Source organism: Staurois parvus, unplaced genomic scaffold (genome assembly GCF_062004578.1).
Source record: "Staurois parvus isolate SC_StPar_1 unplaced genomic scaffold, SC_StPar_1.0 ptg000048l, whole genome shotgun sequence".
Classification (NCBI taxonomy): domain Eukaryota; kingdom Metazoa; phylum Chordata; class Amphibia; order Anura; family Ranidae; genus Staurois; species Staurois parvus.
Window position 1 is genome coordinate 1001981 of NW_028317844.1, and position 23689 is coordinate 1025669.

The 23689-nt window shown below is 40.7% G+C and overlaps 1 protein-coding gene across 5 annotated transcripts in view; it reads left to right on the forward strand.

The window, feature by feature from the left end:
* FYN (FYN proto-oncogene, Src family tyrosine kinase) overlaps window positions 1-23689 on the forward strand; it is a 259186-nt gene that overhangs the window by 133920 nt on the left and 101577 nt on the right. For 3 of the 5 annotated variants that reach the window (XM_089664471.1, XM_089664474.1, XM_089664472.1), the window contains one exon: window positions 14282-14348. The exons of the other annotated variants lie outside the window; for them this stretch is intronic. The gene's annotated coding sequence lies outside the window, so the exon portion shown is untranslated. The remainder of the gene's footprint in view (window positions 1-14281; window positions 14349-23689) is intronic. 5 annotated transcript variants of the gene reach the window in all.

Sequence of the window (23689 nt, forward strand, 5' to 3'; positions counted from 1 at the left end):
CAAGGGAAACTGCTCCAGAACTCAGTGAATGGGGTGAAGCGTTGTTGACTTCCATCTTCTAATCTTGTGCAAGCAAAAATGCATTTTCCTTGCACGTGACTGGGTATTCTTTGCAAAGTGAAACTTTGCATTTACTAAGCTCTTGGGCTAATTCCCTTGCAATGTGCAACTTCTTTTGCAAAATGAACAGCTTATTTGCCTTTAGTAAATCAACTCTAAATGGTTGAATGTATGCTGTATTTTTAATCCATTGAAAGAGCCAGTTCTTGGATTTTTTCTTGTGTTGGTCTAGACCAGCGGTTCTCAACCTGGGGGTCACGACCCCTTTGGGGGTCGAACGACACTTTCACAGGGGTCGCCTAAGACCATCGGAAAACACATATTTCCGATGGCCTTAGGAACCGAGACACCGCTCCTCTATCCGTCTCCAGGTGTGGGCGGGATGACATGCCGTCCCTGTCATCTGGACACACCACCGGGATCAATCCTTCGCCGGTGATTGGCCGCCGGAACTGTAGCTCAGGAGAGGCACACAGGCAGCCAATCACCGGCGAGGAGGTGGAGCTTGGAGAGGAGGGGCCGAGCTGCACCGCGAAGATCGAGCGAGTGAAGAGGAGGAGAGCGGCCGGAGAAGGAAGACATCTGACCGGTAAGTGTCTGTACCATGGGAGAGGGAGGGAGCGAGCGAGCCCAGGCTGGAGCAGGGGTCAGCAAGGTAAGTATCATTGGTGTCAGTGGGAGGAATAGTGCCCCATCATTGGTGTCACTAATACCAATGATGGGGCACTATTCCTCTCCCCACTGACACCAACGATGGGGCACTATTCCTCCCCCCACTGACACCAACGATGGGGCACTATTCCTCCCCCCACTGACACCAACGATGGGGCACTATTCCTCCCCCCACTGACACCAACGATGGGGCACTATTCCTCCCACTGACACCAACGATGGGGCACTATTCCTTCCACTGATACCAACGATGGGGCACTATTCCTCCCACTGATACCAGTGTTGGGGCACTATTGCTCCCCCTGATACCAATGATGGGGCACTATTCCTCCCACTGACACCAATGATGGGGAACTATTCCTCCCACTGACACCAATGATGGGGGCACTATTCCTCCCACTGATACCAATGATGGGGCACTATTCCTCCCACTGATACCAATGATGGGGCACTTTTCCTCCCACTGACATCAGTGATGGGACACTATTCCTCCCACTGACACCAGTGATGGGGCACTATTCCTCCCACTGACACCAATGATGGGGCACTATTCCTCCCACTGACACCAATGATGGGGCACTATTCCTCCCACTGATACCAATGATGGGGCACTTTTCCTCCCACTGACATCAGTGATGGGACACTATTCCTCCCACTGACACCAGTGATGGGGCACTATTCCTCCCACTGACACCAATGATGGGGCACTATTCCTCCCACTGACACCAATGATGGGGCACTATTCCCCCCACTGACACCTATGATGGGGCACTATTCCTCCCACTGACACCAATGATGGGGCACTATTCCTTCCATTGACACCAATGATGGGGCACTATTCCACCCACTGACACCAATGATGGGGCACTATTCCTCCCACTGACACCAATGATGGGGCACTATTCCTCCCACTGACACCTATGATGGGGCACTATTCCTCCCACTGACACCAATGATGGGGCACTATTCCTCCCACTGACACCAATGATGGGGCACTATTCCTCCCACTGACACCAATGATGGGGCACTATTCCTCCCACTGACACCAATGATGGGGCACTATTCCTCCCACTGACACCAATGATGGGGCACTATTCCTCCCACTGATACCAATGATGGGGCACTATTCCTCCCACTGACACCAGTGATGGGACACTATTCCTCCCACTGACACCAGTGATGGGGCACTATTCCTCCCACTGACACCAATGATGGGGCACTATTCCCCCCACTGACACCAATGATGGGGCACTATTACTCCCACTGACACTAATGATGGGGCACTATTCCCCCCACTGACACCTATGATGGGGCACTATTCCTCCCACTGACACCAATGATGGGGCACTATTCCCCCCACTGACACCAATGATGGGGCACTATTCCTCCCACTGACACCAATGATGGGGAACTATTCCTCCCACTGACACCAATGATGGGGCACTATTCCTCCCACTGACACCAATGATGGGGCACTATTCCTCCCACTGACACCTATGATGGGGCACTATTCCTCCCACTGACACTTATGATGGGGCACTATTCCTACCACTGATACCAATGATGGGGTACTATTCCTCCCATTGACATCAGTGATGGGACACTATTCCTCCCACTGACACCAATGACGTGGCACTACTCCTCCCACTGCAAAATTACAGTTATGAAGTAGCAACGAAAATAATTTTATGGTTGGGGGTCACCACAACATGAGGAACTGTATTAAGGGGTCGCGACATTAGAAAGGTTGAGAACCACTGGTCTAGACATACAGTGTATCTACACTGAATTCCTAATAACATCATTTTTACCGAGATATTTTAGAAATAGGTATCAATTATCATTGTAAATCCTCTTGACGTATCTTTTGAGATTCCAGATTCTGATTAAGTGACTGATCTATCTCCAAAATTTCCAGGATATTGTAAAATATTATAAAATTAAACACTTTTAATAAATACAGGTTTGTGAAATGTATTTAAAAAAACACACTGTCGCTTGAAGCCCAACTCCAGCCAAAAACTTTTTTTTGTTTTACATGGTAATGATAAGGATTGGAACCTTTGTCATGTTTTTATTACTGCTAATGTTCCTATTGGAGGAGTTTACCTTCTCTCTTCAGCAGGGACACAAATGGCAGTCTATTAAAGAAATGTGCTTTTGCTTCTTTCAGTGTCTGCATTAAGGGCCAGTTCACAATACATGCGTTTCAGTTGCTTTTTTTCTGCATCCAAAACGCACAGAAAGTAGGTTATATGGTTGTTAATGTTCCCATCAGTGCTTGCAGTTCCAGTGCAATCCAATTGCAGAAAAAAAAGTAGAATATGCTGCATTTTGTTCCGCACAGAACTGTACTGAAATGTGGTAAAATGCATTAAAAACACACCATAATGCACCAAAACGCACTGGAACGTACATGTTCCTATTCAAATTGAAGAGAAAGAGAGGGAAAAATGAACTGGAATGCATAAAAAAAGCACTGGAATGCGCCAAAACCACGTAAAAAACGCACATGTAAAAACGCATTCGGAATGCATCGGGACTTAGTTTCTATAGAGAGATACCTGCTGTCCACAGAGAAGTCAAAGGGAAAACTTTTCAGCTGGGTCGCAGACAGCAATAGAAAATATAGGAACAATGGGTTGATTTACTAAATAGGCTGTTCATTTTGCAAGAAATTTTTCTCTTACCTTTGTGAATGAGGTGAAAATTCACTTTGCAAAAAATACTCAATCACATAAATGGAAACTTAATGAAGAAAAAAAAATTAAATATATATAAATATATATATATACTATATATATATATATATATATATATATATATATATATTTATTTTTTTTTTTTTCTTTGTTTTTGTTTTTGCTTGCACTTGAAGTCAGCAAAGCATCAAAACATTTACCAAGCCACCAAGCTAAGTGAAAATCCCTTTGCAAAGAGCATAGCCCATTTGCCTTTAGTAAATCAACCCCATAGTTTCTAATCAAAACTTGCTTTATTTAAAGCAAACAAAAAGTGCCTGGCTTGAAACTATCTAGATAAACATAGAACAAAGCTATCCATTGCAAAATGAAGATGGTAATTAAACTAGTGCATGGTGGCCAGGTACATGACCACATTGCACAATGTATACACATGGGCTTGACTAAGTAACCAAGGCTTAATATGTTTCTGACAGTTGTGGAGGAATGAGCAATATTAGGTGGATACTTATGTCTGTAAATAGACTTATTACACGATATACGACTGTAACAATGTTAATTCATATTATTCCATTTTATCAAGTGAAAAACATTAGAGATGTATTTTCTGAGAAGTCTCTCAGACAAGGTTCCCTGTGTCTCATTTGCACCTCCACATTAGAGATTATTTTTATGACAAGGAGACCGTTTTTATTATAAACAATGTACATTTGTGTTATTTTTTTTCTGCATTTGATGCCAGCATCTTGCTACAGGAAGAACTTATCTTTAGCTTTGATGTTAGAAGAACACAGTTCAGTAAGTGTACAGTGGCTAAATGGTTAGCATTTCTGCGTGGCAGTACTAGGGTCGCTGGTTCAAATCCCAGCCACGGCACCACCTGCCTGGAGTTTGCATGTTCTCCCTGTGCTTGCGTGGGTTTCCTCCGGGTACTCCGGTTTCCTCCTACACTCCAAAGACATTCTGGTAGGTTAATTGACTCCTGTCTAAATTGGCCCTAGTATGTGTATGTATGAATGTGAGTTAAGGACCTTAGATTGTACACTGGGACAGGGACTGATGTGAATGTAATATACATGTAAAGTGCTGCGTAACTTGACAGCGCTATATAAGTACCCGAAATAAATACGTGTAGATGATTTTGTTTTTTAAGGACAGCATAATACACACTAGTAACCTTGCAGGAGCTCTTTGAGGCTAGAGGTGCTGCAGACAGAATGCTCTTCCTGTAGATAAAGGGGTTTTATGTTCTTTACACGATTTGAAGAATAAGAAGGAAATATTTTCTACACTGCATGAGTGGCAGTATGGTCAGATAACACATTTTGTTGCAAAGCTTCCACAGCCACTAAGAATCGAGGAAGAAATGTATCCATTAGAGCAACTTCTGAGTACAAATAGAACACAGAACATATTACCTCTAGAATTTATAGAATCCTCACTGAAATAGAGGGACCAGTATCCCAACATTTTTTGGAGAAGTGGGAAATGGAGCTTGGGACAAAATTGAATGAGCAACAAAAAAAATAACATTTTTAGTTTAATACATTCTGCAGTGAATATGAACATAGTTGAAGTCAGGGGCGGACTGACAACTCATGGGGCCCCCGGGCAATAGTTGATCATGGGGCCCCTGTGTCCTTGCCCAAACTCAAAAAAGCCTATGAAAAAGGTACCAGGGGCATCTCATGGGGCCCCCTACTGACCCCAGGCCCTCGGGCAGTGCCCAAGTTTCCAAATGGTCAGTCCACCCCTGATTGAAATTAATTATAAATGTCTAGTAAGATGACCTACCGGGGTCTCTTGACTGTATAGGCTTTTTTTTCTGGAAAAGTTAAAGGGTTATGATTACATGTACAGCACCATGGCAACAACAAATCAAACAGAGGCTCAAATGACAGCGTCCTTGTCTGTAAAGGATAGGGGGTTTAGTTCTTCTTTAAACTTTAAAGCATTGGGGAAGGGAAAGGGTTGTTGGTAGGGAATGTTAGGGATACTTGGGGAGCATGGATTTGTTTTTGGTGCTGGAACACACAGAAATTGTTTTAGGTTGGGTTCCTGAAATTAAACATACCCGGAAGATAGTTTGGGACAAACCTGTGTCATTTGCCTGTTGTTTGTAACATTTTGGCTATTAAATTGATCCACAACCTAATCAGGTTGGTTACAGTGACTCATTTCAACTGTACTGTTGTTTGTCATTTAAAAGAGAAGTATGGCTTTAAAAAAAAAAAAAATAAAGATTTATACTCACCTAGATGGATGCAGCATGGATCCGACGCTGAATCTGTCCCCCACCAGCTCTGCACTGAGAACTGAGGGATCAAAGACCACTGATCATGCAGTTCTCCTTTCCACTCTGAGCAGGGAGTCATGACTGTCAGTCACCGCTGTCTGCTCTGCCTCTCCAGCACTCACTGGAGTGCTGGGCTGTGGAGTGGGCAGGAGCAGCTGGCTCAGGCTCTCAGCAGCTTGCTACGAGCCCTGAGCCAAGTTCTGGCCCAGGCTTCTGGGTGGATCCAAACCATATGGTTGGGATTTTTTCAGAGCCTGGACCCGCTGAGTGATAACAGCCGACAGTAGACTTTAGCCTGCTGTCGGCTGAAAACGGGTCACAGGAATGCAGAACGAACTGCGCTCTTGTGATCCCTAGGAAAAGTACAGCCAAAATAGCTTTGGCAATACTTCTCTTTTAACTCATTGTTAGAATTATACTCTTTCTTCTCTGGCTTGTTTTTCTTTATATTTACTCTGACACATCTTTATCCTGCTCCCCTGAGGCTTCCTCCTTTTCCCATATACTGATAAATTAAAGAATATTAAACAAAAACTTTTCACTTTATATTTTTGTTCCTTACAGTCAAATGCAATTAAGTTGTAATGAATCTCACTGGAGCTTCTGCTCAGAAAACATATCTTATAAGTGAGGTTTTCTTTACGTTCTTCTGCACAGTGAATGAAGCCCAAACCTTTGTTTTGTAATGTGTCTGGAACTTGAAGAAGAATGGAATTCAGTTATAAGGTCTCAGCTGTATGTACAAAGGATTTGTTATGATGTTAATGAGAAATGAGTCTGTGTTATCCCAAGATTCTAGATAGCTTACTGTTTTGGGCTATATCGCATGCGTTGTTGACTTACCTCTTTTGTTGGACATTGTAGCCTGTTTGCGGTTGCACTGTATGCATGTTACCTGTCATATTTTCAACTGTACTAACATTTGCAGTTTGTAAGGAAGTGTATCTTCAGTTCTTCTAGCCAATGGGCCGTATTTATTTTGAGAAGAACTGTCTCAATCTGTCTGCTGAATCTTGATCAGATCCAAGCTTTTATTTTCCAAGGTATAATCTAGAGTTCAAATATGTATACTCTCCAGCGCCTCAAGGGAATCAATGCCAGGGGAAGGCCAGGGGAACAAGAGCATGAATAGCCTATGGATAGTGTTCCGGAGATGCAGCCCTCCTCAGATGGGGAAATCAACAACTAGAAAAAAGCATACAGGTGGCGCAAACACCTAGTGTATTATCCAAGGTTTATTTAAAAATGTAGAAATGGACAAAAACATTCTCACAAACATAGCATGTATGTAAAGCCTGTAAGACCATGGAGATGGCCACACAAATGGCAGGGTATCCAACTGATGGTGCGGTCGGCCTCTGACGCGTTTTGGGGACGAATCCCTTTCCTCAGAGCTACAACCAGCCTGAATACAGGTCATGCTTTAAATATCTGCAGCCAGTATCGCCTATGACCAAACCCCTCCCCTTAGGCCAACAGGATGGGGAAGGGGTCATGGGAGTAGTTAGAACCGTGTGTACAGAAAATAACCATATGAATGGTACACATAAATATATAAAAATACATAACATATAATGAATATACAGTATATAATAATATCATGGTAAAAACCTATATATTATAATAGTTAAAAGATGAAGATACTTATACTAAGTGATCATGTCAAAGTAACTAGAATGTTAAGTGGGGAGGTATAAGTGATGTTTAGTACTGTATAATCATTTAGTCTTGCAGTACCTCTGAATAAGACCCAAATCTTGATGCTTACATGTTTGTACATATCATGGACAGTCAAGTGTATACTGATCCAAGGGAAAGACTGGCAAATATCTGAATAGGAAGTGTAGTGAGACTAAAAAATGGCCGCTGGAGGTCACAACCACGTTGGCGTGCGCTCCAGCGGCCATTTTTTAGTGTACATATGGTTTTAACTACTCTCATGACCCCTTCCCCTTCCTGTGGGCCTAAGCGGAGGGGTTAGGTCTTAGGCGATATTGACCGCAGATATTTAAAGCATGACCTGTATTCAAGCTGGTTGTAGCTCTGAGGAAAGGGATTAGTCCCTGAAATGTGTCGGCAGGCCGACCATGTCATCAGTTTGATACCTTGCCATTTGTATGGCCATCTCCATGGTCTTACAGGCTTTACATACATGCTATGTTAGTGAGAATGTTTTTTGTCCTTTTTCACATTTTTAAATAAACCTTGGATAACGCACTATGGACTATGTGTTTGCGCCACCAGTATGCTTTTTATATATATATATATATATATATATATATATATATATATACACATATATATATATATATATAAAATCTAGAGTTCAATCTAATTAGTTGGGGCAACTTTGATTATCTGAGCTAGTTTGATCCATAAAAACTTAAAACTAAACTCTGGGATTTTTGTAAAAAATGCCCTTGCAATGTGGCCCCTCCTCACTGCAAGGGTTAAATGCTTAAGTCTAGAGGTACAGGCATAAACTGTAATACCGTATTCCTTCTAGCAGCAGGTTTTTACCAGGCTCCGCAGAAGCCTCCTTCTTTAGTGCTTTGCCGGTGGTCACACTTTGACGCCATCGCATACAACAGAGAGACTGCAGTTCTGCATTATACATGAGGATGGAAACCTGCTGAGGTGGAGAATGGGGTAAGTATTACAGCTTCTTTCCTTACCCCTAGACTTAAAACTCCAGGATTTAGAGAAAATCCACCTTTGCATTAGGGTCCATCCCACACTGCAAGGGTTAACTGCTAGATTAGTCTAAAGCTGTGTACACACAGGCTGAAATTCAGTTGGTGCTCAGGCTGAATCTCAGTATGTGTGTAGCCTTCCCTGTTCGACAGAAGCCAATCGTTTGATCAGCTTCTGTCAAACAGACACACTGAAAAACCTTCTTCAATCAGCAGCTTGCAGCCAAGCGGCTGCAGTGCTGATCAGTATATTCTGACAGTGGAGAGGCCCCACTGTCAGAATAAAGTGCTCCAGCAGGGGGGGCATTCCTGCATCCACATCGCTTGTATGGATGCAGGAATCTGTTTTTTTTTTTCAGCCAGCAGACTGAAAAAAACAAAGTTGGGTGCACACAATTTTAGGGTGCAGGAATAAGGTATAATACCATACTCCTAGCTCCTGTAGATGACCTATATCCATGCAACCACTCCCACAGAGCCTCCTCTCTAAAGAACTCTTGGCCATGGGTAAAACATCTTTCTCCTCATTGTACAATGTAGAGTTAATAACCCTGCATTGTATATGATAATGCCAGGGGACCGCCCAGTAGCCAGAGAAAGAGAAGATGAGGGTGTCAGAGCCTGCCAGAGTAGGGTGTAAGGTAATTAATGCAGGCTCTTCAATTCACCCCTCTTGACTTAATGAGCATTTAGCCCTTGCAAGGAGTGGGGGAAGGAGGTGGCCACTGTAAGAGTGGATTTTGTCTAATCACAAAGTTAGGCTTTATCTAGCATTTAACCCTTGCAGTGGGTTTTTTTTCCACCAAGATCCTGTAATTCAGCTTTAATAAATAAGGATAACTGCATGTTAGGTCATACCCTATTCATACAATTTGCTCAACGAATGCAAAGTCATTCAGTCACTACCCAATAATGATATCTCATCAAACCTCATGAAAATATCAGCCTTGAACAATATGACATTTCTTTTATGCCTTCATCATTATAAGGCACGTTTTATATATACAGTACAAAGCAACACTAAACAGACATGAAGTAGGAGGGAGAAAACTCAACAAAATCTTTGGCCTGATATTTTTCCTTGTGTAGGCATATTGGTTTTTTTGTTGTTTGTTTTTTTACACATGATTAATCTTCAGCTAGATGACGCATAAGTACTATTCGGTTTTGCATGATGTTTGCACTACACTATGAGCTTGACTACAGTTTGTTGAGGGAGACTAAGGTTGGTTCTAGAATTTATTATGATCTGTGGTATAGCTGCTACTGCCTACTTATTCAAAATTCATTTTGAATTTAATTACATTGTTGCTGCTTCTTTGTTTGCAATCAGAACAGACAGCTTGCATTTCCCAGAGGTATTCATGTCTCTTTACAAATGCATTTTAGTAAAATAAAATTTCCAGTGGTTTGCATGCCTTGTCTTAGTAAAGGGGTAATCAATTTAATGAAATATCCCTATGGGAAACGTTTGGTCGGCAAAGCTAGGAGGCTAGTCCAACCTAGACTGAACTACACAGCTGTTCAGTCAGGACCCGTAACCCAGAAAGAAGCCACTGATTGTTTGGAGATATGGGAAACAATGCATCTAGCATCAATCAAAAGCAATTTGTAGCCCACATAATCCTGACACAATAGGAATTATGTTATATTGGATGGGCCTGCAGGTCTCATTATACTTCTGGTCTTCTGTTCATTACCAGATTTGCTCCCACATTTGTAAAGAAGCCTCAGGCATGAAATTAGTTGAGTTTATTGTATAAGCACTGTTTACTAAAGATGGGAGACTTAGGAAGGGTTGGAGGTTTAGAAAATATAAAACTGCTTACTACTTCATACTTGCCAATTTGAGTATATCCAAATCATCGGTTTTCCTTTGTTAAATTAAGCATTAACACGTCTAAATGATGACAAGGCCATATCACATTATTCTGTTCGTGATGTTAGATAGTAATTTCTCTTCATCCATTATATATTTGCTTAATCATCTGATACTGCAAGATAACTTTCATATTTAAAATACAACTAAAAGCAAAAGATTTTTTTTAGATTTAAATAGAATGGTTAGGGATTAGAATGACTGTCAGATTTTTTTTTTTTTTTGCTGTGTTTTCCCTAATATTCCCTGTAATTGTCCTAATCATCAGTGTCACCAGGTATGAAAGTGAGAGTAAATCCAAAATTTTGAGTTGCCACTAGAACAAGAATAGAAGGTAAATCGTACAATGGGAATAGCTGTGACAACTGTCTAAGAGAGGTTTTCCCTTACATTGAAGAAATATCCTCTCCCTTTCTGTTGCGTCTTCAAGACAGGAAGTGAAAGTGGTAGTAAACATTCTCTTTAAAAAAAATTGCTGACAGACAGAAGAGTCTGGTCTATTGGTCTCGTCTGTCATAAATGCTTCCTCCTGCCTGTCAGCCGTCATGTACACTGAGCTGCACATGCACAGCTCAGTGAACATTTACAGCCCCAATCTGTGGCACTGCGATGTAGCTTCCGTGCACATGGATGGGAGTGACATCATCGCAGCCTGGCCATTCAAGTGGCCGAAGGCACAAAACCTGGGAGGAAGACACAGCAAAGATGGAAGCACTTGGGACCTACGGTTCGTTCACAGGACAGTGCTGGAGGGCTCGATGTGACAGGTAAGTCTGTCACAATATGCTAATATATGGTACATACTAGCACAAAATGGCATAATCCACCCAGGGGCCCCTAAAAAGAAGAAACAAAAGCGGACTTTACTACTCCCTTTAAGAAAATCTCCATGAGACAAACATGGCAAAAAACCTTTCTCTACTCTATTCTAATTGAATCAAGTTTTGGCATTAGCTATAATTTAAGTGTTGTAAACAATATTAAAACGTGCAAAAAGGTATAAAACTGGAAAATAAAAAAACATTACATAGAAAATAGTGAAATAGATGATATTAAAAAATGTTTTTCTAACTACTCACTTCTTCACCTCTTACTAGTAATGGTTTGAAAAGCACTGAAATTGATTACTTGATTCTTTAATTATTAATCTGTTTAAGCTCAGTAGGTCCTCATAGACTAATACCTTTACAGCTGTATACAGACTTACCGTACATTAAGTTAAGATTATCTGACCTATCACCAAGCAAACATCATAGAGGATGAAGTTGGCCACAGAATAGTCAATTAAAAGATCCATAGAAGAAAGAAAAAAGGGCACAGCTAAGTGCAGTATTGGACCCTTAAATATATATAAATGCAGTAAAATTGGCCACTCACTCACTTTGAAGACATCCCTTTTTCTAGAGAAGCAGCAGCAAGAAGCAGATAGAAGATTGAAGTGTCCTTTCAGCATGCACCTGAGCAGTGATTTACTCTGAAGAGGAGACACTCTACTCTCTGGGACTTATGTTGTCCGTGGGCTGATGACTTTGTGCATGTTCTCATACACATAATTGTTTTTTGAATTAGAAATTCATTGCTGTTCAAGCTTCCAGAGATCTCAATATGAGGTGCAGCTGGCACCTAATTTCAGAAAAAGTTTTAAAATGAATGGGCTATAATAGATAGATGAACATGTTATATATTCAGTACTGTGCAAATGTTTTAGGCAGGTGTGAAGAAATGCTGTAAAGTAAGATTACTTTCAAAAATGTATATATTTTTTTCTTTTTATCAATTTACAAAATGCAAAGTCTGCAAATAGAAGAAAATCTAAATCAATATTTGGTGTGACTACCCTTTGGCTTCCAACCAGCATCAATTCTTACACTTGCACACTTTGTACACAAGTCAGGGATTTTGCAGAATTAGAGTCAGGTGTATGATAATTCAGTTATACCAAGCAGGTGTTAATGTTAATCAATTTCATATCTCGGTCAAAACACAGTCCTTAACTGAAACAGAAACAGCTGTGTAGGAGGGTTAAAACCTGGTGAGGAACAGACAAACCCTGCTCCTAGGGTGAGGTTGTGGAAGACAGTTTCATGTCATAGGTCATACACCATGACAAGACAGCAATAAGACAGAAGGTAGGTATACTGCATCAGCAAGGTCTCTCCCAGGCAAATATTTCAAAGCAGACTGGGGTTTCAAAATGTGCTGTTCAAGCTCTTCTGAAGCAAAAAGAAACAGGCAATTTTGGGGATCGTAGGCACAGTGGTCGGCCATGAAAACTTAATGGAGTTGATGAAAGACACATCATGCTCACTTGTCTTTGACATCAAAAGATGTCCAGCAGTGCCATCAGCACAGAACTGACGGAAACCAGTGGGACCCAGGTACACTCATCTACTGTCCAACCAGAAGTGGACTACATGGAAGAAATGACAAAAAGCCATACCTCCAACTTGGAAACAAGGCTAAGCAACTCAAATATGCATGGAAACATATGAACTGGGGTGCAGAAATATGGCAGCAGGTGCACTGGATTGAGTCAAAATTTGAAATATTTGGATGTAGCAGGAGGCAGTTTGTTTGCAGAAGGGCTGAAGAGAGGTAGAATAATGAGTGTCTGAAGGCAACAGTGAAACATGGTGGAGGTACCTTGCAAGTTTGGGGCTGCATTTCTGAAAATAGAGTTGGAGATTTGGTCAGGATCACTGATGTCCTCAATGCTGAGAAATACAGCCAGATACTTATCCAACATGCCATATCATCAGGGAGACGTGTGATTGGCCCCAAATTTATTCTGCAGCAGGACAACAACCTCAAACATGGAGCCAATATCATTATGATCTCTCTTCAGCGTAAAGAAGAACATGGAGTCCTGGAAGTGAGGGTTTGGCCCCCACAGAGCCCTGATCTCCATATTATCGAGTCTGAAGACTTACATGAAGACAGAGAAGAATTTGAGGCAGCCTGCATCCCCAGAGGATCTGTGGTTAGTTCTGCAAGATGTTTGGAACAACCTACTTACGGAGTTCCTTCAAAAACTGTGCACAAGTGTAACTAGAAAAATTTATTCTGTTTTGAAGACAAAGGGTGGTCACACCAAATATTCATTTGATCTGGATTTCTTTTCTGTTCATTTGCTTTCTATTTTGCTAATTGCTAAAAAATAAACTATTAACACTTCTATTTCTGAAACAGTTCTTATTTGTGATGTCAATCACAGTGGTCGCATGATCAGGCTGACTTTTCCACCTCCTGGGCATAATAGCCCACATAAAGGGATACCAGAGCTGCGTGAGAGTGGGTTAAGGTGCAGCTGAAAGCAAAATTGATTTTCAGTTTTTGGTTATCACCAGTACAGGAGGAGAAGCCTTCCAATGGGGACACTAGTTCTAGTGATAACCAGAGATTCCCTAATTTTGCAGGGATTTCCTCTCACTTCTTGCTTTTGCTATGGGACAGGAGGTGAGGGGAAAACTCCCAAATGAGACACAGATGGTAAAATAAAAGGCCAAGGGCTATAAGCCTCCCTTATTCCATACAAAGTGAAAAATAGTTTTGCGTTTAGTTCTAATTTAAGGTACAAATACATTGTGATTAATAAATAGAACCTGACTTTAAATGTGCTAGTAGGCATAGACACAGAATGACTGTTAAAACGTCCGGATAAGTGCACTGGGATTGATTGTATACTTTGATTTTATACCAATGGCTGCTGCTGTAATTCTCAAAACAGGGATATCTTACAGTACAATCCATAAAATGTGAACAATCACCTCATTCTCCTCCCTAGTGGAGTTTAGACTATATTACTTAATTAATTGATTCATTAACTACGTCATACTAAATTATGATTCTAGCTGTTCTTTTTTTGCAGTCAGAAAAACTACATTCTCTTGCTAGTCAATATTAAACTTTAGTGTACATTTGTTGAATCTTTATTAACATGATCAGAGAGCAATGTTTAAACCAATCATTCATTTTTCAGGGTCTTTGCTGCTGTGGCAATTGAAGAAATGTGGTAAAGTCAAGTTACCATAGTTTAGGAAATATTGGTAAGTGACACTAATATTTCACTGATGGTTAGATATGTTGGCCTTTTGTTATGATGGTCTGAATTTCTGTAACGGTACAATTGACCTGATCATCACTTGTAATAAGAGTAGGTGTTTAAAAACACACAATTACTGCTTGTATATAGTGTAATCCTGTAGCTTGCTGAAAAATGTCTGCAATCCATTAATGCATATGTTTAGGCAAAAATGTAAAAAAATAACCAGCACATGGGATGGTACTTACATTTAATGAGAAGTGTCCCTTGTGCTTGTGCTGGCTGTCATAGTTGAAATCCTCTGTCCTTTGCCCCCAACACCCCCATACCCCTACAAATGGAGGCAGACCTTTTATTTATCTGCCCATCATTGATTCATATGTAGATTCTGATTCATGGAAGTTATTGTAAGCTTCCATGAATGGAAGAGGAGGGCGGGTATAGTTGGCATTCTTGATAAGTGCCTGTGACAGGTCCCTCAGCTCTGTTAACCCCGCAGCACCGGGAGATTGTGGTTGGGGGTATAGGAGAAGGACAGAGGATTTTATCTATGATAGTCAGCACCAGTAAAGGGGACATTGGATTAAATGGAAATACCGTCCCATGTGCTTATTATTTTTTCTAAGTTTTACCTAAACTTAGGATATAAGGATTGCTCCACTTTCTTGATAGAAGAAGGGTTTTACTGTTAATGCATTAAAAAGCAAATTATATGAGTCAGGAAAATTCACCTTGGCTCTTAAAGTGCCCATATACACTCAAATCCAAACACCCTCTGGTACCTCTGTTGCTCAGTGCTTATATAAACAAGAATATTTAGCTTGACCAAGTATTCATGTTTATTGTCATAAAGAGGGATGGGGAGCAGAAAAGTGACACAGAAAGCTACAGAGAGAATAGGATTGAAAGAGGTTTTCCACAATTGATTATTATTATTATAATACAGGACGTATAGTGCCAACAGTTTTCACAGTGCTTTACAACATGAGGGCAGACAGTACATTTACAATACAATTAAATACAGGAGGAATCAGAGGGCCCTACTTGTTAGAGTTTACAATCTAGGAGGGAGAGTCAAGTGATACAAAAGGTACTAGCTGTGGGGGATGAGCTGATGGAGAAAATAAAAGCGCAGTTGTTAGTTGGGGGCAGAATAGACTTCTCTGAAGAGAAGGGTTTTCAGGGATTGTCTTAAAGCAAACCGAGTAGGAGACAGTTGGACAGATTGGGGTAGGAAGTTCCATAGGACCGGAGAGGCTCGGGAAAAGTCCTGGAGGCGAGCATGGGAGGAGGTGACAAGTGATCCAGAGAGCAAGAGGTCTTGAGAGGAACAAAGAAAACGATTAGGTAGATATTTTGAGACTAGGTTAGTGAAGTAGCTGGGGGCCAAGTTGTGGATGGCTTTATAGGTTGTTGTTAGTATTTTGAATTTAATATGTAGGGTGAGTGGAAGCCTGTGGGGGGATTGACAGAGAGGAGTAAAAGACACTGAACGGTTGGTAAGGTGGATGAGCATAGCAGCAGCATTTATGGTGAACTAAAGGGGGGATAACCTATGTAAAGGTAATCCAGTGAGGAGGGAGTTGTAGTAGTCAAGGCGAGAGATGGCTATGAAGTGAACTAGAAGGTTTGTGGTGCCATTGGTTAGGAAGGGGTGTATTTTGGAGATGTTGCATAGGTTGAGGCGGCAAGATTTGGACAGTGATTAGATGTGGGGTGGAAAAGATAGCTCAGAGTCCAGGATTACACCTAGAACCTTGGCATGCAGGGGTGGGTTGATAGTTGTGCCATTGATCTTAACAGAGAAATCAGGGGAAGAGGCACATGGGGACAGAAATATTATGAGGTCAGTTTTGGATAAATTAAGTTTGAGGAAGTGTTGTGACATCCAGGCTGATATGTCTGTTTGGTGATTTGTGAGCTGACGGGTAGAGAGATAAATTTGTGTATCATCAGCATAGAGGCAGTATTGGAGGCCATGGGAGGCTATTAGCTGACCCAGGGGGGAGGTGTAGATCGAGAATAGGAGAGGTCCAAGAACAGAACCTTGGGGGACCCTGACAGAGAAAGGAAGAGGAGAGGAGGAAATAGAATTTTAAGTAACGCTAAAAGTGCAGTTGGATAACTAGGATGAGGACAAACGAAGAGTACAGTCATGGAGACGTCAGCTACTGTCTGCCCATAATGGGTATATGGGCAGAAAACTGGCTGACAGTCTACAGGATTCTGGCATTACACCTGCGATGGGAGCAATGCTACAGACTGCAGAGTAAAAAAATAATAAATGCACATAGTTTCCTTGCAAAAATATGTGCATGTATTATTTTTTTTTATTTATTTATTTCAGGTACTTATATAGCGCTGTTAATTTACACAGCGCTTTACATATTTATTGTACATTCACATCAGTCCCTAACCCTCAAGGGGCGTACAATCTAAGGTATTTTAAAAAGGTGAACTTAGCCTTTAATAAGTGCCTGTCACTGATCCCTCAGTTCTATGTTAACTGATAACAGTCCAAAGGCAGAGAGTACATGAAGTTCACAGATTTGGGGAACTAAGTACTTTAACACCTTAAAGACACTGCATTTTTTTTCTAAATAAATGTAAGTCCCTATTTAGGAGTGGAGTGGGCCGTACATACTTCTGCAACCTTGCCATAGGTAGGCCATGGCATTCATTTGACATTTCTGTCAAATGGATCATTTAAAAAAAATGACAGGCTTACCTTTATTTAAAATATAAAAGATGTTTTTTTCCTAAAACGAAACATACTGCTTTAAAGATTAAAAAAAGAATAACTATGTAGTGCCAAAAATGTCAATCATACTGTTTACATTTTGTAATGCTAAGAAGCAAATCCACATACATGCTATCTGCCACAATATGATCATCACTATTTAACAGGGGGAGCAGAATTGTGTTAAGAATATTGTTCTTTTGATAGTTGCATGGATGCTAAGCTAAGTATGCAGCATATGACAAGTCATTAGGGACTTTTTAAATTCTGCAAACAGGAATTGTTGTTAAAGCCAGTCAGTTTTCTGTGTTCTGGGTGTGTTTAGGCCCCTTGCATGGGTGTGCATAGCATTTAAACACCTTAAGCACATAAGACTTGCTGTTGGTCTGTCTTTTGTTGTGATAATACGCCATAGAATGAAATATGTATCCATACTCCTTTTGGGTTTTACACCACTGACATAATGGGGTTGATTTACTAAAGGCAAATAGTTTATTTTGTAAGGAAGTTCTGCTTTGCAAGGGAATTCGCCCCAGAGCTTTAGAAAATCAACCCCAATGATTCAGCTTACTTATAGATGTTTTTTATGTTGTAATTAAATTCTAAAGCTGGTCAAAGGCTTATTTTTGTGGTCAGATTAGTCAGGTTCTGACCTGTTAGTGGCACTCTGCCATTTACCAGATCTTCATGGGAGAATCGTATTAAGAATGTTTGGATAGTTGGGTAGTCAGTAGTTCTCTGCCATGAATCAGATCTTCACATGAGAATCTTATTGGTTATATTTTGGATAGTTAAATAGTATCAGTAGTTCTCTGCTATGAATCAGATTTTCATGAGAAAATCTTTACCATGTTTGGATTCTTGAGTGGTGTCAATGGCCCCCTGCCTTGAATCAGATCTTCATGAGAGAACTGGCCATGTTTAGATTGTTACAGAATGCTTTACTCTGATAGGCATTTGAGTACAGTTCTGAATTACTGGATAAAGATTTTACCTTGTCTGTGAAAATACCACTCTCAAAAAATATACAAATAAATAACCTTACACTTTAATAAAAAAACAAAAAGCAAAATAATTTTAATGCCATCAATCATAACTGCATCATCCAATCTTGGTGAAATAACATGTTATTTTTTTCTGCTACTGCAATTATTTGTTTTTTTCAGAAACAACCCAATTATTCTTACACTAAAAACCCACATACACAGTTGAAGTCATGTGGCAAAAGGCCACTGCTTGCACCCACTGCTAGCACCCACACGCAATACTCATTGTAGTATATTTTCCACCAAGACTTTCATGGTTTTGGCAGGGTACATTCTAGTCATTATATAAATATATGTCATCCTAACAAGATGTTTTTTGCCTTTTATGATGAGCCATGTTTGACTTACAAGCTAAATTTCTTCTTATCATGTAATGAGGTTTTCATTAGTTGTTTCATTCTCTGAGCTATAGTGAAGGAAAAAAAAGCCAGTATTTACATTTCAAAACCGGCACTGACATATAATGACAGCCAGTGAGGGACCCTCTCTGTATATACTGCTCCTCTCCTGCACCCTCCTTGCACACGCTGCCCCACCCCACCCCCTCCCCCCTACAAAGAGAACCTGTCACTTATATGCTATCACATAGGGGACTATTGGTCTCCTATGTGATAGCAAACAAAATAATTAGTTAAAAAAATAAATACAAATATACATTAAAGTAGAAAAAATATTTTAAAAAAATTGGAGCCTCCCCACCCCCACATATGCAGACATTTTGGTTTTAGATTGGTTTTCGACCACGTGCATTCTGAATTTTTGGTATCAGTTTCGGCACCAGAATTTTCATTTCGGTGCATCACTACTAAAAATTTAATTCAACCTAGTTTAAACTTTTTCATTTTCTTTTTTGAATATCCAGTATATATGAGAGCAGTGTTTTAAAAATACAGTTGTGGGATTAAATGTTTGTTTTCCATGTGTGACATGGGTGTGTTCCTTGCCTGAATAATATAAGCTGTTGCTTTTTCTCATCTTGAGTGGTATGTGTTGTTACTATTCATTTAAGGTTTCTTAATGGAAATTACAGTAATGGAAGGTCTACCTCGCTGCTTGGTGTAGGGAAACACACTTTCTCTTACTTTCTGTAGGCCAAGGTAGACCACAGGTGCATTACAGCAGATGAAAACACTTGCCAAACTGGAGCAGTGTAGTGGTGGAATTTTTTATCGGAAAGGGATAAGTGTGGAGACCTCTTCTGAAGTCTTAGTGAAGTCTTAGTAATTACACCTTAAAAGTGGACCTCCACCCAAAAGGGGAAGTTCCTCTTTAGGGCCTCCTCCCCCACTCCTCTTTGACATTTGGCAATTTTTTTTCAGGGTGGAGGGAAGAGCATGTACCTGATTTTGACAGGTACCCGCTCCCACTTCTGCATGAATTGCCTAGGCGATCTCAGCGGAGGTTCTCCTTCCCCCCTCCCTCCCCGCAGTCTTCTGGGACATGTCACAGGTCACAATGCGCAGCACGGCGGGCACAAAACTGTGAAGCTGCAAATTGTGACAGCCGGGTGCCCACAGTTAAGATCCTGGTGCCGAGGAATAAACACAGTTGTTGCCCCCCTTGTTTGAGCACATTGCTGGGCCCTGGTACAGGTATGTGTCTGATTATTAAAAGTCAGCAGCTACAGTTTTTGTAGCTGCTGACTTTTAATTTTCAAAAAACTAACTGGAGCTACTCTTTAACAAAGCGAGCACCTTTATTATTGGGAATGGTCTGTGGCAATGTGGTTAGAAAGCTTTATTCTTTATTTTTTTTTTTCGTTTTCTATCCACAGTAAGGTACAAAATAAGAGCATTTTGAGTCAGCCTGTCCCTGTATGTTCCATGAATGGGTAGAGGAAGACATTTTTGTTTGAATAAGTAGGGTCCAAAGCAAACTCACATTTACTGTGAATACAGGCACCTCCAGCTGAATGTATGCCCTCTTTACCCCCAGTATGTGATGAAGGGGCCGGTGCAAGCCCAAGATGCTCTGTTATGGAGACGGTGACAAGCTTCTGTGGTTGCTAGCTCTGGCCTGCTCTCTCCTGCTTCCTGCACTTTGCTATTGAGGAATCTGTTACAATAAAAAAAAGAAGATAACATTACTAACTTTTCTTGGAAGAACATGATACATTATCCTCATCCATTAGCTTAACTGCCAAGTGAGTCACTTACCTGAATTTCTATTAACTGTGTACACGCTTCCACGATGAGGATGTTGATCTGCAGCTTGCAAAAAGAGCTGACAGTGTCAGTTTTCACCTTGTATTGATCTAACATCAGTATTTGGATTGGTTGCTGTGAGTTTCAACACTTTCCATTTTCCTCCTTATGTTAACCCTGAAAGTGTTCCTGCTACTTTACTTTGAATATTACTGTAAGTAACACAATAGGGGAGATTTACAACAACTGGTACACACAGAATCTGGTGCCACAGTGCACACTAACCAATCAGCTTCTAACTTCAGCTTGTTCAATTAAGCTTTGACAATAAGACTTGGAAGCTGATTGGTTACTATGCACCAGATTCTGAGTGCACCCAATGAATGTACAGTGCCCACGTGTTCCTGTGGATTTGCTTGCATGTGTGAGTGCATGCATGTAGGAGCATACGTGTATGCTGTAGAATCTGTTTTCTAGGTAGAACGCATATACTGTATATCAGTATATATTTCTGTCAAAAACCTTAAAAGGAGGAGGACCACACTTTGCATTTAGCTTCAGTCACTTTAGGAATGCTGCCATACAAGTGCTGAACTGTGTGAAGCGGGCACTCTCCTTCAACAAAAGCTTCCACTACTTTGAGTTCTGTGATTCAAATTGTATCATAATGGTTCAAAAATATATCAATCTGGTGATTGGGGAGGTCTTAAAAAGTATTTGACTTCATGATGGAGCTCATTAAAGCTGAGTTTTGGCCCCCCGGCCCCACGCCAAAAAAATTAAAAGTCAGCATCTACAAATACTGTAGCTGCTGACTTTTAATATTAGGGCACTTACCTGTCTAGGGATTCAGTGGTGTTGATTCTTCAACTGGCTGTTGGGTGTTGATGCTGCCATCTTGAATAAGGGAAAAAGCAAGTGAAGACTTGCGGCTTCACAGCAGGTTTCCTACTGCGCATGCGCGAAGTGTGCTATGCTTTGTGAATGGGCCACAGTCTTCTGGGACCTGTAAAATGTCTCAGAGGGCTGCAGGGGGCCGAACATCTGGCTCGGTTCACCGTGGAGAACTGAGCCAGAAGTGGGAGCGGGTACCCCCCCCCAAAAGGTGCCAAATGTGGTAGCGGAGGGGGAGAGGAGGCATATAAGCAGAGCTTACACTTTTGGGTGGAACTCCCCTTTAAAGTATGGAGGCATTATCATCCTGCAATATGAGAAAATCTGAAGGAACAGTGTTTGTGCCATGCAACAATTATTAGAGCTTATGATTTCCGTGAGACATTTGCACCTTATACCATTATGGACCCCCACCATGTTTATCAGTTGCACACAATAAAATGTGAGTCTAAAGCATCGTTTCTTTAACTCCAAAAATGAACAAGTCTGGATGAAGGCCATAGAGTTAAAGTTGACTCATCAGACTATGCTACTTTTTTCCTTGCTCAAGACATCAGCTTTTTAGCTGTGTGTGGGCCTTGGATACAGTTTCCAAACTGTATCTGTACATTAAATTACAGCTCACAAAGTTCTCAACATAAGTTTTTTGTTGAGTGGCAGAAAGACTTTATCAAATCTGTGGAATTTTTGAAGGCTGTACTTTGGGGTTATGTAGTAACTACAGTATCTTGTTAAAATGTCTGTCCTTGTCGGTAAAATGTCTTTTAGCTCAGGCAAAATAGGTGTATGAGTTATTTGGAACTCTTCTGCCTTTTGTTGCTTGTAAAACTCACAAATCAAAATGTAATTGATAGGTATGTCCAGTACAATTTGATTTGTGAGTTTTCACATACACTGTTCTCGTTACTTGTGTGTTTTTGTGACTAGATTATGTCAAAGTTATTCTTTTCTATGTGGTTTTGTTGTTATTTTGCCCACCCCTACAGGGGCAGATGTACTGCAGAGGGCACATATCAGGATGCACTGCTTGTAGACCTTAAAATGTATCTAAACCCCCAAATTAAAATGTAATATATTTCAGTTTACTAGTCCTTAGATGAGGTGACTACTTTAGTTTTTTTTTTTATTTACACGGTATAATTCTGGGAATAACACACTTCCTGTCCCTGGATGGCTTCACTCACTTCTCCATGGTGTCAATTAAGGGAGCCATGTTTGCCAACCCACGGCAGACGTAAGGCAGGCCATAGATCATGGAATTTTCTTTCCTGCTATCTATGGTTTCAGGAAAGAAAATCTCTTGATTCCCTCATCAATACAGAATCCCTCTCGTGGAGCTATTTTGTTCTCTCGGGTTCGGGGAGCTGTCTCTGCCAGGAGAACACGATTACTGCTAGCGGCTATAGCTGCTGGCAATAATTGCATGCTAGAAAGCCGACATGCTGCTTGTACCCAAGTTAATCAATAGATCGGCTTGGGTATAATCAGCCTGCCCATAGATGGATTGAATTTCAGCCAGTCCCTGCTGAAATGACTGAGATTCAATCAATCTATAGCTGGCTTGAAACATATTACCCTTCATTTCCATTATTTGGGGGTGGGGAAATAACTAGTTTATATATGGTAGAGAACACTGTTTTTGCTTTTATCAACAGCTCTGCATATTGGCAAGAAGGTAGGTATTTTCTTTACTTGTTAAAAAGGTTCTTAGTCTGAAAAATGTAAATAATTGCAGCCACCACATGTAAAGACTGGTAACCTGAAATATATTAGAAAAGAACCTGCCACCTGCAGTATTTTAAGACCAGTTGGGTTAAGGCTGGAATGCCACTTTAAGAAAAAAGTTTAAAATTGAAACAACCCCTTGCCCCAATGTACATGCACCCCACATTAAGGGCACACGTGTACAAAAACGGCATTGTGCCACACATATTAGGTATTGCTTCACACATTGGAGTAAGAGCAATAATTGTATGGCCATCATTCACTGTTATCTCTAAATTCATGAGCTGTTAATCCTTTTAAAGCATTACCTATGGGCAACTTTGAGTACAAATGTTTTTTGCCATTTTACTGGGGTGTGCGATTTTTACGTTTGACATATTTGGTGTCTATTAATTCAACACAACCTAATCTTTTAATGTTACCATTTAATGTTACCATTTAAAACAGGATATTATTTTTTGTTTGTGTGCACTCAAATTTTATTTGAGTGTAATTTTGTACTTAAAATTTAAATTTGATAAGTAGTGGTACAACTGCCAGCGTTTTTCAGGGTCTATGTTTTCAGAAAATATAAAATGATGTGGGGTTTTTTTTAGTAAACTTCAGGCCTAAAATGTGCATTTTACCATGTGTGCAAAAATTGACTGTGGCAGTGAAAGGGTTGATTTGCTAGTTTCATATGCTAGCAGTAGTCAAAAAATTACCTTATGTCACACTTTGGACATATGCAGCAGATGGCAATAATAAACCATTAGACCAGCCAGGTTTAAAAGGTATTCACAGTGTGATTGTCCGA